The following is a 13200-nucleotide window of genomic DNA, read 5'->3' on the forward strand; positions in this document are numbered from 1 at the left end:
CGAAGCTCCTCGGCCTTCACCAGACACGAGTAGGGTCAAGCACCGAGCGTGCATGCTGACACCACCCACGTTATCTAAAGCCAACACGCGTGGCACCTCGGGTGTTCACTTGGGAATGTTTTTTCCTCTTGGAAAAACCCAAACCAGGTAAGACATGAGGATATTTCACCTCTGCAGCCCTCTGAAAAAGGAAAGCACCTCACACTCTCAAGAAACCGCCCCGACCCGCTGTTTGCTGAGCAAAGAGGAGATCACCCGCATTAATGCTCCATTATAAACCAGTGGTAGGATCAGCACATGTTCCTCAACCGGTCCCATCCCGTAAATATTGGGTCTCTCAGCCACGAGGCACTCCACCACCCACACAGAGGTGATACCACAGCCTGCAGGCACGCTTACAGCCCGGGCTGCCTGTCCCCTGCGGTCACGTTTGCTCCAATCTCAGCTGTGAAGCGCGGCGCCTCGTTGTTCATTAACAGGGAAAACCCCGAACTGCCAAGATGTCGTGGAGACACCCGTTAATGATTAACAAGCCTTGGGAATTGTGTATTCTTCAGAATAAGGGAGAAGATGAAGCAAAGGGATCTCTTTTCCCAATGGCTAGAGGAAAATAATTCTTGCTTGGTCACCTGTGGAACACCTGGTCAGGTTTCTGGTACGAACAGAGCGTATCATGGGAACTCCTCCTGCGACCGAGTTGTCAAACTAACTTGGCTGCACCATGAAAGAGAAGAGTTCCACACTGTTGGACAGGTCAACTAAACATCCCAAAGAAAAATGTATTTGGGATGAATACTTTTCAGAAGAAGACATCTTACAGCCCCGTTAAGGTGCCCAGAGAAAGTCCAGAGGACGTTATCTGTGAAGCATCTCAGGGTAACTGCAGCCCACGAGCCTCAGAACTAAAACCCAACTAAAAAAAAAAAAAAAGCTTCTTTAAAAAAGGAAAAAAAAAGGCCACAAAAATCTTTTTTTATGCCACCTGCTGGTATATACACACCGGCCTTTAAATCCTCAGTCTCATCTCAATCTTGCGTATAAAAGTAAAAAACCCTGCTGTTCTACCAATTTAACCAGCAATACAAAGTCTCATCCCAAAAAATGAATTGCAAAGAAAAACAATTCCATAGATGGGAGAGCCAGAAGCGAGAATCCAGGTCTTCCAAATCCCGGTCCTGAGCAGCGATCAGATCACACCGGAGGACCGCAAGCCCATCACTAGTGTGTTAATTCAGTTAATTAACTCAAGTCTCCCTGGTTGCAGCAATAGCTTGGGCATTTCTGTCCCTAGATCTTGCTTATTCTAATGCCCTGTCCCATCACAAAGCCCTCCCAGAACTCACGAGGGTTCGTAGCGACATTCAAATAGTGCCCTGTACGGAATAACACAAATCCAATCCATTTCGGCTCAGGCTTGCTGCACGCCAAGGACACACGGCAGTAGAAAAGCAGATGGAAGGAAATAAAATTGTTGATGCTCTTCAAGCAGTTTGTGACAAAAGAAGCGTTATTTATCAAAGCACATCCAGCACAGCCGGAGCAGGAAGGAGTTTGGTGTCAGGAATAGGAGTTACTGGAGAGAAAGGCACCGGGCGATCCAAAATGAAGGAGGAATGGAAAGGGGGAAAAGGAAAGCAGCCCAGCCCTGCCCCGGGGGGCCGGAGACAGCCCCCCCGCAGGGCTCCTCGACAGGGGGGGTCCCCACTTGAAGCAGCACCCCAGGGGGTCCCTCACCCAGCCCCTCGGAGGGCGGGGGAGTCCCTACACGCCCTCACCTCACGCCAGAGCCTAAGGGGCTGGGGTCCCCCTCAGCCCCAGCCCCTCGGGGAGGGTTCCCTCACCTCACCCCCAGCCCTTCGGGAGCGGGGGGCTGTCCCTCACCTCCTCACCTCCCCCCCAGCTCCTCGGGGGGGGGGGTTGTCCCCGTGGGGTGTCCCCTCCCCTCCCCCCCAGCTCCTCGGGGGGGGGTTTGTCCCCCCTCACCCTCGGGGGGGTGGATGTGTGTCCCCTCACCCCCAGCCCTTCGGGGGCGGCGGGGTCCCCTTACCCCCTCACCTCACCCCCAGCCCCTCGGAGGGGGGGAGTGTGTGTGTGTATGTGTGTCCCCTCACCTCATCCCCAGCCCTTCGGGGGGGAGGGGGCCCTCACCTCACCCCCAGCCCCTGGGGGGGGGGGTGGTGTCCCCCCTCACCTCCTCACCCTCGGGGGGGTGGATGTGTGTCCCCTCACCCCCAGCCCCTCGGGGGCGGCGGGGTCCCCTCAGCCCCTCACTTCACCCCCAGCCCCTCGGGGGGGTCCCGTCCCGTGTGTCGTCCCCCCCCCCCCCCCCCCCCGCACTCACCCGCGCACGAGGCCGCGCCACCAACTCCCGCCCGCACCGGCTCCGTCGCAGGCGCCGCACGGACGTGGCAGGGGGGGGGGCGGAACCCGGCACCTTACGCACGCCAGCACGCAGCCAATCACCACCGGACGGCGCCGCGCGCCTAGGCGCTCCGGACCGCCCCCGCCTTGGCCTTGAGAACTTCGGGAACAGTCCCGCCTCCGCGCGCGGATTGGACGGTGCGTGAGGTGACCACGCCCCTCTCCCTAGAGGCCCCGCCCTTCCCGCACGTAGCGGCCCAGCCCGGGGGGCCGCGGCAAGATGGCGGGCGCCGCTCGGTGGTCGCTGCCCCTCCTGCCCGTCCGCGGCGGAGCCCCCCCCCCCCCCCGCCGTCCCTCCCCGGCCTGAAGGGCCGCTTCACCCCGGCAGCGGCGCTGAGGGCCTCGGCGGGAGGAAGGATGAGGGCAGCGGGGCCCGCCGGCCCCTCAGGCCTCACGGCCTCGGGGCGCGAAGGCTGAGGCCTTTGCCCTGACAGGGTTTGGGTGCCCTGAGGGAACCCCCCCCCCCCCCCCCCGGCCTCCCTGAGGTGGCATCCCCCCGGGAGCCAGGCGAGCTGGCAGCGTCCCTCAGCGCAGGGGGCGATTCTGACGTGTGGAAAATGGCCTCCACAATCGATAAGACTGTGGAGCAGGTCTGTTTATTCAGCGCTGGGCAGCACGGGGGGCAGCCCCACCAAAGTCGTGCGTGCCCCAACGCGGCAACTTGTCCTCTGATTTATACAGTCAAGTGTTCCATAGACATAAGGTTTCCCAACGCGCCTATACCTATGTACGACCCGTCCCCGCTTCGTATTAAAATTAGTCCCAAGAAGTCATTTCCATCAACTTCTCCCGTCTGCGCTTGCGCAGTGCCTCCAGGTGGTGGTCGTCGGGGGTCGTGAAGATGAAGGCTGATGGCTCCTCTTCGTCACCGCTGGTAACCCCTTGTCCTTGCGCAGACTCACTTGCTCCTTGGCTCTCGCCCAAACTTCAGAGTGGGTTTCAGCCGGTCCTTAGGACAGGTTCATAATTCTTCTTGGGGACTGTCTGCTGTAGGGGGCCACAGGACTTGTTGCTTCAGCTCATCTGTACAATGGCTAACAGAAACGTTAAGCAGCATCTGTTAATTCGATCCCCTGGACTGTACAGCGATCTAGGTAATCATTAAGCAGCGCCTTATCTACTAAGATTCCCTTAACTCCTCTCAATTCCTCCTTCGGTGGGGTGTGGGGGTCCTGCTCCTCGCCACGTCTTCGCTGGCTCACACCTTCCTCTCGTCCCTTCTGCTTTCTCTTCACAGCTTGGTGCGGTTTTTCTTCAGCCAGCTGCCTTTCCTGTAAAGATTTTGGTATCTGTTTTGACTGACTGCAGGACTTTTCTTTGGGGGGAAAAGGTAAAACCGAGGCCCAGACCCCGTGAGGTCAATGAACATCCGTAGGACGCTTCTCAGGAGCAGCAGGTCACTGGGCAGCTCGCAGGGTGCAGCGGCTGAGAACGTTTCCCTGCATTTTCCCTGGGGTTTGCCCTCCGGAGGTCCTTTGGGAAGCTTCTTGGTGGCTTTGGAGGGCTGCTGGATTTAATCCGGAGCCCGCCACAACTCGGGAGGGGCTCAGGGGTACGTGTGGAGGGTTGGCTCAGATGAAAGGTTCTCCTGAGGAATTGCAGGTGGCAGCAGCTTTCGTCATGAAAGCGTCCCTCACTTTGATAATTTTCATCCATGGGGGATTGGTTTTGGAGATTCCAGCGCTCCCCTTGGACAAGACCTGCTGTCCTGTGCTGGGATGGGCCTCGTTCAGCCTCCAAGGCTGGGGGGAGTAGCTGTGACTGAGGGTTTTTCTTCCTTTTCAATACAACCCCCAAACTTAGAGATCATCTTGAGAGACTGTTTTATAAATAGCTGAGGTCAAGGCACGCATGCAGCAAGAGGCCTGCTGAATAAGATAATGATTACACAGCGTGCTTCTGAGACATGATTTCCATGTTTCTCCCCCCTCCCCTCAGAATGAATCACTCTGTTACCTTGGAAACAATCAACATGGCTTAGTTTTTTTACATCTTTGGGCCCGGAGTGACCAGATGACACACGCCAGCCTCCCTGGGCTCAGGCACACCCAAAGTCTGGGGGCGATGCTCGCCCCAAGCTTGTCCAGCGGAGCCAGGGCTGGGGGCTGCGTGGGTGCATCGCGACTATTAACCTTTTATTGCAAGGGAAAGGCACGAACTGTGAGCTGTCCCCTCCTGTCCCTTCTCTATTTCCTCTGTTTTGAGGGATTAAGAGCACTGGGAAGGTCCCATCCATGCTAAAAAAATGAACACCATTATCTTCTGTGCGCAGAAAGAAATGGGGAAGCGCTGCTTTGACTGGTTAAACGGGAAAACTGGGAGTGTGGCCACATTTCCAGTGTGTGAAAAATGGCAGACAGGGGTTTAGCTTAACTCCCTCTGTAGAGCCTTTTCCTTGATGGAAAAATGTTATGGCTATGAGGTGGATTTTTTGCGTTTTACCGAAGTAACTGCGAAAAAGTCAGGGCTTTTTAAAAATAAAGTCGTGCCATAACAAGGCCGTGACCACATGGGGTCAGCCCAGCTCTCCCCAGCGAGGCTCGGAGCAGAGGTCCTGGACCTGCGTGAGGAATGCGGTGGGTTTTGGACAAGCCTTTATCCAGAGACATCTCCCAGTTGCTGGCCATCGGCCCTGTAGGGACATCGTGACCCAGAAGGGACCTCGTGACCCAGAAGGGACATCCTTCCCGTGGCATTCAGTAGGTGAACGGTGCTGTCCTCTGTGTATCTCAGCACCTGACCTCCAGAGCTCCCACTGTAACGTCGTAGAATGAGTTCAAAAATCCTTTGATTTTGGTTAAACCTCTTGCCCTGCCCTGGCAGAACCATTCTTGTTAGTGCTGGAGACCAGCCCTGTCCTTTTGACCACCACGGGTACTGACTTCAGCTTGGCTTGAGGACACAAACCTTTCTGCACGTGGACTTCGTAGCAGGGTGAGTCTAAACCAGAGCAGGGAAATGAGCTGGATGGAGGAACCTTCCCGAGGAAAGGTGAATTTGCCAGGCTGTGGGCAGAGGCAGCAACGGACCCTCTTCAGCTCGAGTTTGCAAGCTGAGAGCAAAAAAAAATACCTGCCCCAACGGCGGGGCTTAAGCTGAGCAGTGCCTCTGTCGGCGCCTCCGAAACCCTCCTCTGTTTCGGGAACTTGGAGACATTTTGGAGAAGGGCCCTTATCGCAGAGGGATTCACCTCTCACAAAGATTTGCTCTTTACACCAGGGCCCATCCAAAACCCTCTGGGAAAACCTGGGCCAGCCGGGCAGAATGGGGCCAGCTGGTTTTCAGTCACCCTCCTCCCCGTGCCGTGAGTTTTAATTGTTTTTTTCTCTAATTTGAACCACATTGGGAGGGGATGGGGGTGCTCTTACGGGCCTTTAAGGAAGAGGTGGCCAGCGGGGAAGGACTGGATGAGGGCGAAGCCTCCTGAGAGCCCACGCATGAAACAGGCTTCGCTTCTTGCTGAGGGCTTGGTGGAAGGCACGTGGCCCCTGCTGAGCTCTCACATCTTCTTGAGACATCTCCAAGTCCCACCCGGTGGCTTTTTAAAGGTCAAGAGATTAGGGCTAGCGAGGATTCACAGCAGCCAACAGATCGATCTCCCCGGTACCTCTGAGGCCAGGATTGGGTTGATGAAGAGCAAGGGGAAAGTTGAAATAACGCATTTCCACTGGTGTCACGGAGGCATTCGTCTGCTCTCTGCCGGTTCCACTGCGGCGTATTTTGTTGCAGAGGAAAAAAAAAAACAACCCAGCAAAATGATATCCTCTGGCTGCTCTGTATTTCCAGAGCTGGAACAAGGCACTCACCAGGAAGGAAAAACAGCAAATTTGTGACCGCGGGACAGGCAGAAAGATGGGAAAGGAGCCACGCACTTGCTTGATGTAAATGTCTTGGGTCTGAAACACACCCTGCTTTATGAGGAGAGAAGAAGGGCTCTCCTTCCCTTTGGCCCTATGACACAAGGCAGTAAGAATGAATCAACCCTTGCCACAATAAAATTGTTTACATTCTGTTTTGGAAACGGATGCTCTGGCCCTCGGGATACCTAGGGACCAGCCTCTTTGCTTCTTTTTAACCTCTCGTGGATCGGGCTGCATCCAGCCCCCGATAAACCCCGAGCAGCGGAAAGGGCTGCGGAAGAGCTGCATAAACCAGCTCGGGGCACTTGGATTTTGCAGAGGACCCAGCGCCCGCTTAACCCCCCCAGGCTCTGTCTGCCAGAGATGCTGCTGCGTCTCCCCAAATGTTGCCAGCGGATGGATAATGAGAAACCAAATACCTGCGTGAACTTGATAACGCCGTAGGGGAAGCCTGGCAGCCTTCGGCAAAGCTCTGCCGCCGTCCAGATGGCCGCCTGGGACCTGGGAAATGGTATTTCTGCGGGGTTTGTGATGGCATTAGTGCAGTCACCAAAGGAGAAGTGCATCTGGACCGTGTCTGCCTCGCTGGAAATAACTGTCGCGTCTTCAGCCGAGAAGCCAAATGTAATTTAACCGCAGGGGAAGGGGAAGTGGTGGGAACCGCAGGTGTGTCGCAGCCCCCCTGCCCTCAGCTTTCAGAGGGAAAGCAGAGCCCGCCATCCACGGAGGGCGGGAGAAGTGCGTGGTCAGTGTCTTCAGGTTTCCTCATCTCTCCTGCCCCTGGCCCGGAAACACCTTTCGTTTTTTAAGGAGAAAATCCCCACCTGAGGCTGACAGCGTCACGCCTCGTTAATGCTCAAATATCCCGGCTCAGAGTCCAAGTTGGGGCTTAAAAACCCCGTGAAAGCAGCTCCGGCAAGAAAGTTATTTATCGCTGTCGCCCTCCTTGGGATGTGGCCATTTGATGAGAAGTAAAATACCATCAGCTCACCCCCCAGAATTGGAGCTGGGATCAGATGCAGCACGGATCCAGCCTTGAGCTGAGAAACGGGGAACACAGCCCGAATGGTACTTCTGATCCCAAAGTGCCCTGAGCCCACGTGCAACGGGTACGAGGCGGGGTGTGTTGCAGGTAACTCCAGAGATTTACGGTCCCTGCGGGTAAAAGGACATTTTTCTCATCAGCCACAGGCAGAGCCCTCTGGGTGACAGATCCCCCCAGCCTTCCTGTACAAAATGAGCGCCCTGTGGAGTCGGTAAGCTGTTTTCTCTGGAGGGATTAGTGAGTAAATAACCGCTCTTACCTTTTTCCCTCCCACCAAATACAAGCTGGTGGCGCCAAGATGGGATTTGGCTAGCGACCGTCTCTGCAAACACGCTGTCTCACCCGACGTCCCATCGGTGGGCCAGTGAAGGACCTTCCTGTATTGCCCAAAGGTTTTATTTCTAGGAGCTCAGTTTAAATTCAGGATCGAAGCTTCCTCAAAGGAAACACAGCCCTGATCTCTTGTCCTCCCCTTCTGTGGGTGCTGGGGGATACATTTAAGGGACAAAACTGGCCTCTCCACAGCCGTGGGGCAGCAGGGGGGGGGAGCGTCCATCCCACACTGCCAGGTCCTCCGAAACCTGAAGACAAAACCGCCGCCCTGACGGGATGAGCAGCGGGAAGGGCTTTGGAGAGGAGCTGGAGGCAGGAGGGAGCTCTCGCACCCCGGTTGTACGTGAGCCCCGGCACGGCAGCTCTGCGGCAGCCCCGGCCGAAGGCCTCGGCGGTGGCCCCAGCGGAAAAAACCTTGGCGCGAGGCGGTTGCCGGGACAAAGCGTGCAGCAGTTTGGAAGTAAGTGGTTGGGAGCTGAGCTGGGAGCGAGGGGAGGCTCTGCCCAGCCACGCTGGGGAACCCAGCGAGGGGCTTGGGAAGAAGCCCACCCCGAGCCTGGGCGGCTGAGCAGGCAGAGGACGGTATGGCCATGCTGGCCGCTGGGCAGGCTCGATCTCTGTTTATCCATCGCGGTGGAAATGCTTTATCTTCCGCTTGGGCTGCGCTGCGCGAGCAGCGATAAGAGGCGGTTGTTAAACAGAAGCTGATGTTCCCTTGGTCTCCAATTTCCAAGGTTACAGAGAAGGGGAAAAAAAAAAACAACCCCAACCCCAACCCGGTGGCTGATTCCCGTGCCCAGAGCTGGCACGGCGTGGGCAGGAATCCTGCGGGAAGGGCAACGGGGCTGAAGCGAGGGCTGAAAGAGCCTGAGCAGGCGGTTGGTGATGGTGGGGGCCTGGGAAAGGCGGGAGGAGAAAACACGGGGGGTTTTCTTAGAGTTGCTTGGTGGTGACTGCTGGCTGCCCGCTCGCGCCTGGAGGGGATCAGCAAGGCCGTGAAAACTGCAGGCGTTTGTGAAGGTCTCTGCACGGGCTGTGCTGAGGCGGGGCTGGTGCTCCTGCGTGGTGCTCCCACCTCCCCTGCCCGGGGTGATGGTCCTCCTGGACACCAACCAGAGCTGGTGGCAACGGCGAGAGCTGGGAAAAGGCACCACAGTTTGCGCCAGTGGCTTTACCTCATCCATCCATCCCTCCTTCCATTCTTCCATCCTTCCATCCTTTCATCCATCAACCCATCCACCAGTCCGTCCTTCCATCCATCCATCCATCCATCCATCCATCCATCCATCCATCCATCCATCCATCCATCCTTCTCTCCATCCAGCCATCCTTCCATCCTTCCAGCCTTCATTCCATCCTTTCATCCATTCACCCATCCACCAATCCATCACTCCATCCATCCTTCCATCCATCCAGACAACCAGCCAGCCAGCCATCCTTCCATCCGTCCATCCACCCATCCATCCATCCATCCATCCATCCATCCATCCATCACTCCATCCATCCTTCCATCCATCCAGACAACCAGCCAGTCAGCCAGCCATCCTTCCATCCGTCCATCCTTCCATCCGTCCATCCATCCATCCATCCATCCATCCATCCATCCATCCATCCATCCATCCATCCATCCATCCTTCTCTCCATCCAGCCATCTTTCCATCCTTCCAGCCATCCTTCCATCCTTTTCATCCATCACCCCATCCATCCCTCCCTCCACGCCTGGGTGTATTCACATCCTTCCTCTCTGATCCCTTAGCGCTGACGTTCAGCCAGATGCAGCCACGAGCCGGGAGAGCAGTCCCAAATTTCCCTCCAAAGGAACGCCCTCTCCCATTGCACATGGTGAGGGGGGGGACTGCGGCCAACCTACCCTTAGCTCTGGTGAAGTCGGTCCTGACTGGAGATGGCCAGAGGGTCTGGATGAGACAGGAGGCACTTCCCAGCTCTTATTATCTCTGCAGGTGGATCTGGTCTTGCAAAAAAAGACAAATGAAAGAAATCCAGAGCGTGTGGTTACAGAGAACAAACTCTCAGACGTGGGGGGGTACTTTAGCACTGGGCGTATCTGGGAGGGGGACCGTGACAAGGTAAGTGTTTGCTCTGATTTCCCCACCGCTTTGAACGGTGTGGCTCGTCCACAGAGATGTCCATGCCCTCGGAAGTGCCGGGGAGGAATGAAACTCCAGGTGTCAGCGAGGGAATAACAACAGAGGGAAACGCCCTGAATGAAGGACTCGGGATGGCCACGAATCGCGTGCGTGAGACCAGCGAGGGGCTCTCGGTCCTGGGGGTGGACAGGGACGGCTGGGCTTTCGGATCCGAGCCGGCTGCGGGCTCACTGAGAACCGACGGGTGGCTGATACACCCACGGGACCGAGCAGCGCGCCACCGCGAGCGATCCCCGCTCTGGTGTCCTGGGGCCACCTCCAGCAGGGCCATCTCCGTGTCCAGGCAGCCATCCCGCCTTGGTCCCAGCGCACCGTGCTCGGCCGTGCCACGGTTGCCCGTGGCCCGTCTCACCCGGCCGTCCCTTTTCCCTCTAGGTGGAGTTATTACACATCAGATTCCAGCTCGCTCCGTGTCCGAACCCGCTCCTGCAGCCGGGCAGACGGCGAGGTCCCTGCCGCTCCGCCTGCATCCCCATGGCTCGGGCCCTTCCCGGGAATTTAATGACCTTTAACGAAGCCCAGCGTATCTTGGAGCGCGTGTTGCGTGCGTGGGATGGGCAGGATGAGCTGTGCTTTGGGGGCGTGCGTGGGCAGGGGAAGGACGAGGGGTCACACCAAATGCAACGAGAGCCATAAGGCAGGGACGTACCATGGGCTCCGGGGAGCATCTTCCCTTAATTCTGCTTTACGAGCTTCTCCTCCTTCCTCTTACCTTGCGGCGCGTTGGAGGGGAGGGAGGGGAGGCAGGAAATCCTGCAGGGCTATTTTTGACCTCGGGATTAATCAACGGCGTCGTTAAGGGACGGGGGGTTGGCTCGGTGGCGGAGAGCTTGAAGGACAATTTGGGAGATGTCGGTTCCAGATGTGCTCGTTCCCAGGCCGTGTGGACATCTGAGCTCGCGCAGGGTTTGGCTGCGGGTGCCGGGGGAGCAGTCAGGGCCAGACTCTGCCCTGGACAACCACGGTGTTGCCCAGGGGCCAGTCAACCCTTGGGGCTCTTCGTCTCCACTATGGGCTGCGGGGCTGGAATGGTCGATCCACTCACCTTTCAGGTCGCTGAAAGTATATTATTTTTCTTTTTTTTTTTGGCATAAAAGTGTTAAAAGTGCTCACCTAGTGCTCTCCCTGGTGCTCAGCTCGTTCCCCCCACCAGCGACATTCCCTGCTCTCAGAGTCTCTTCCACGATCCGGCACTTTGGTGCTTTGGAAGATTGAACACCCCTCTCTCCCTCCCCGTCCTGTCGTTTCCCTGTTGGTCTGACATGTTCCCATCTGCTCCTCCAGTTTATAGGAAAGGGAAAAAAAAACCCTTCAGGAGATAAAACCCCCTCCCCCGGCCATCACCCAGCCCCTGCGGTGGGGTGGTTTGCCCTCGAGTTCGATTTTCGGCCGCAGGACGATGCGGATCAGACGTGGTCCCTCCGGATGGCCGCCCAGGACGGGGCACGGCATGGAGCTGGGCTGGAGGAGGCCTCGGGGCAGCTCTGTCCCCCCAGCAGGACGGGCAGGGATGGGGACACCACGGGGTCTGGGCTGGTTCTTTCCATGTGTTTGCTGGGGGGGACATCCCAGGGTGTTTCTCGGTGCTGGGGGAGCGAGGCAGAGGGGATGGGCTGCTCTGATTGCCGGGACGGGACCCAAGCTCTAGGTCGGGACATCTCCTGTTTGGGTTGTGTTTGGTCTTAGACCTGTTGCAATGACCTCCCTCATTCTGCTTTCCTTGAGCCTGGGCATGTCCCAAGCTCCCAGCATTTCACCTAGAGCCTTTCCAAGACTTTCTGGGCCGCCGTTTTCCAGCTTTACCATTCCCAAGAGCCCTCCTCGCCCTCGCTGCCTCGTCAGGGCGAAAGCAAAACACCCAAAACTCTTCCCTGAAGGTCATCGATAGCGAACAGCAGCTCTTTGTTTGCTCTCCTGCCTAAATCTGCTGAGAGAAATTCGGGAAACCAGGAACCTCGTTTTTTCCTGAGTGTTCCAGGCGAGGTCCGGCCATCCCTGCCACCTGGGAGGGACGATACACACAATCACTGCGGGAAGCAGCAGGGGAAGGCTCCACCGCCTCTAACCACAGCCAGAAAGTCCCTTGACATGACACAGGTCGGACCACAGGGCTGCTGAGCCCCCGTCCTGCTCCTGGGCTGGATGTGGGGGAGCACAGCCGGTGCTTGCCGGCAGCCCCCGCCTTTCCCAGCTGGGATAAGGTGCTGTGGATTCGGGATGCTCGACACGCTGGGTTTGCCCCTCTGCTTCCTGCCCTGGGCGAGCAGGCGGCAGAAACGCGGCGGGGAAAGGTCTGAGCAGGACTTAGATGGGCTGATTCTGCGGGGGGACCGGCACCCCCCGTGTCCCGCCGACGTGCCGGTGGGGCAGAGCTAACGCCTGAGCTCAGCCCCGGGATGAAGGAATTCCACAAGAGGAATACAGAGCCGCCGTTGTCCCGGCTTGCCGGCCCTGGCACGGGCACAAGCCCGCTTTGGAGGGCAGCACAGGGGCGCGTGGTGTCCCTTCCCAGGCACACTGGGACCAAGGGCTTTCGCTTTCTCCCAAAACCACCACAATTCCCCCGTGGCCCCTTCTGCTTGCCCCCGAGCCGATCCGGTGTCTCCCTCTGGGACGTGTGCCCGGGGAAAGGGACGAAGGGGAGCAATTCCCAGCTGGGATCGCTGGCGTGAGTCAAACTGCCAGATCCTCTCCCGTTTCTTTTACGCCCCCTTTCCCAGGCAGGAAATCAAAGCCCAACTTGCTCATTAGGGGCTGACCAGCTGCTGACCAAAAGCCAAAAAAAAAAAAGAAAAGAAAAGAAAAACTCAACAAAAAACCCTGAGCAAATGCTTTATTTGCTCAAACTGCCGCTTTCTCAGAGCAAGGGGACTGGGAGTCCTCCAGCCGGAGGCTTCCCACCAGCCGGGGACCTGCGGCTTCGCCGGGAGCCGACAGCGCAGGGGAGCTCCGTTTCCAGGTCTTTGTCTTAACGATGGATCGAAGGGAAAACTTTCCGAAAGATTTCGGTATCTGACAGGTTCTTGCAGATTTGAGTCCCTGTAAAATACGGGGTTGGCCTTTCCCAGTCAATTGGGCTCTAGGAAAATATTTTGATGCTCCTGCGTTGAGCTAAAAAAAGAACACCCCCCCCGCCCCGAAGCGCGCACGCTGCAGCCTTTTACACGGATCAGATGCTGATCAAACCGGTGTAAGCTCCCCACCAGCTTTTTTCGGGGTGAATTTGGCGCGTTGGCTTTTTTAATTCACCTTAAACTGGTGTTTCCCATCCCTTCCCTCCCCAGCCCATCAGCACGGCTGCTCCCGCGATGGTTTCCATCCCCGGGGCATCGCAGACCCTCGGCCTCGAGAACACCTTGGGACAAGTCCCCGT

Source organism: Leptosomus discolor, chromosome 3, assembly GCF_034619465.1.
Source record: "Leptosomus discolor isolate bLepDis1 chromosome 3, bLepDis1.hap2, whole genome shotgun sequence".
NCBI classification, from domain to species: Eukaryota; Metazoa; Chordata; class Aves; order Leptosomiformes; family Leptosomidae; genus Leptosomus; species Leptosomus discolor.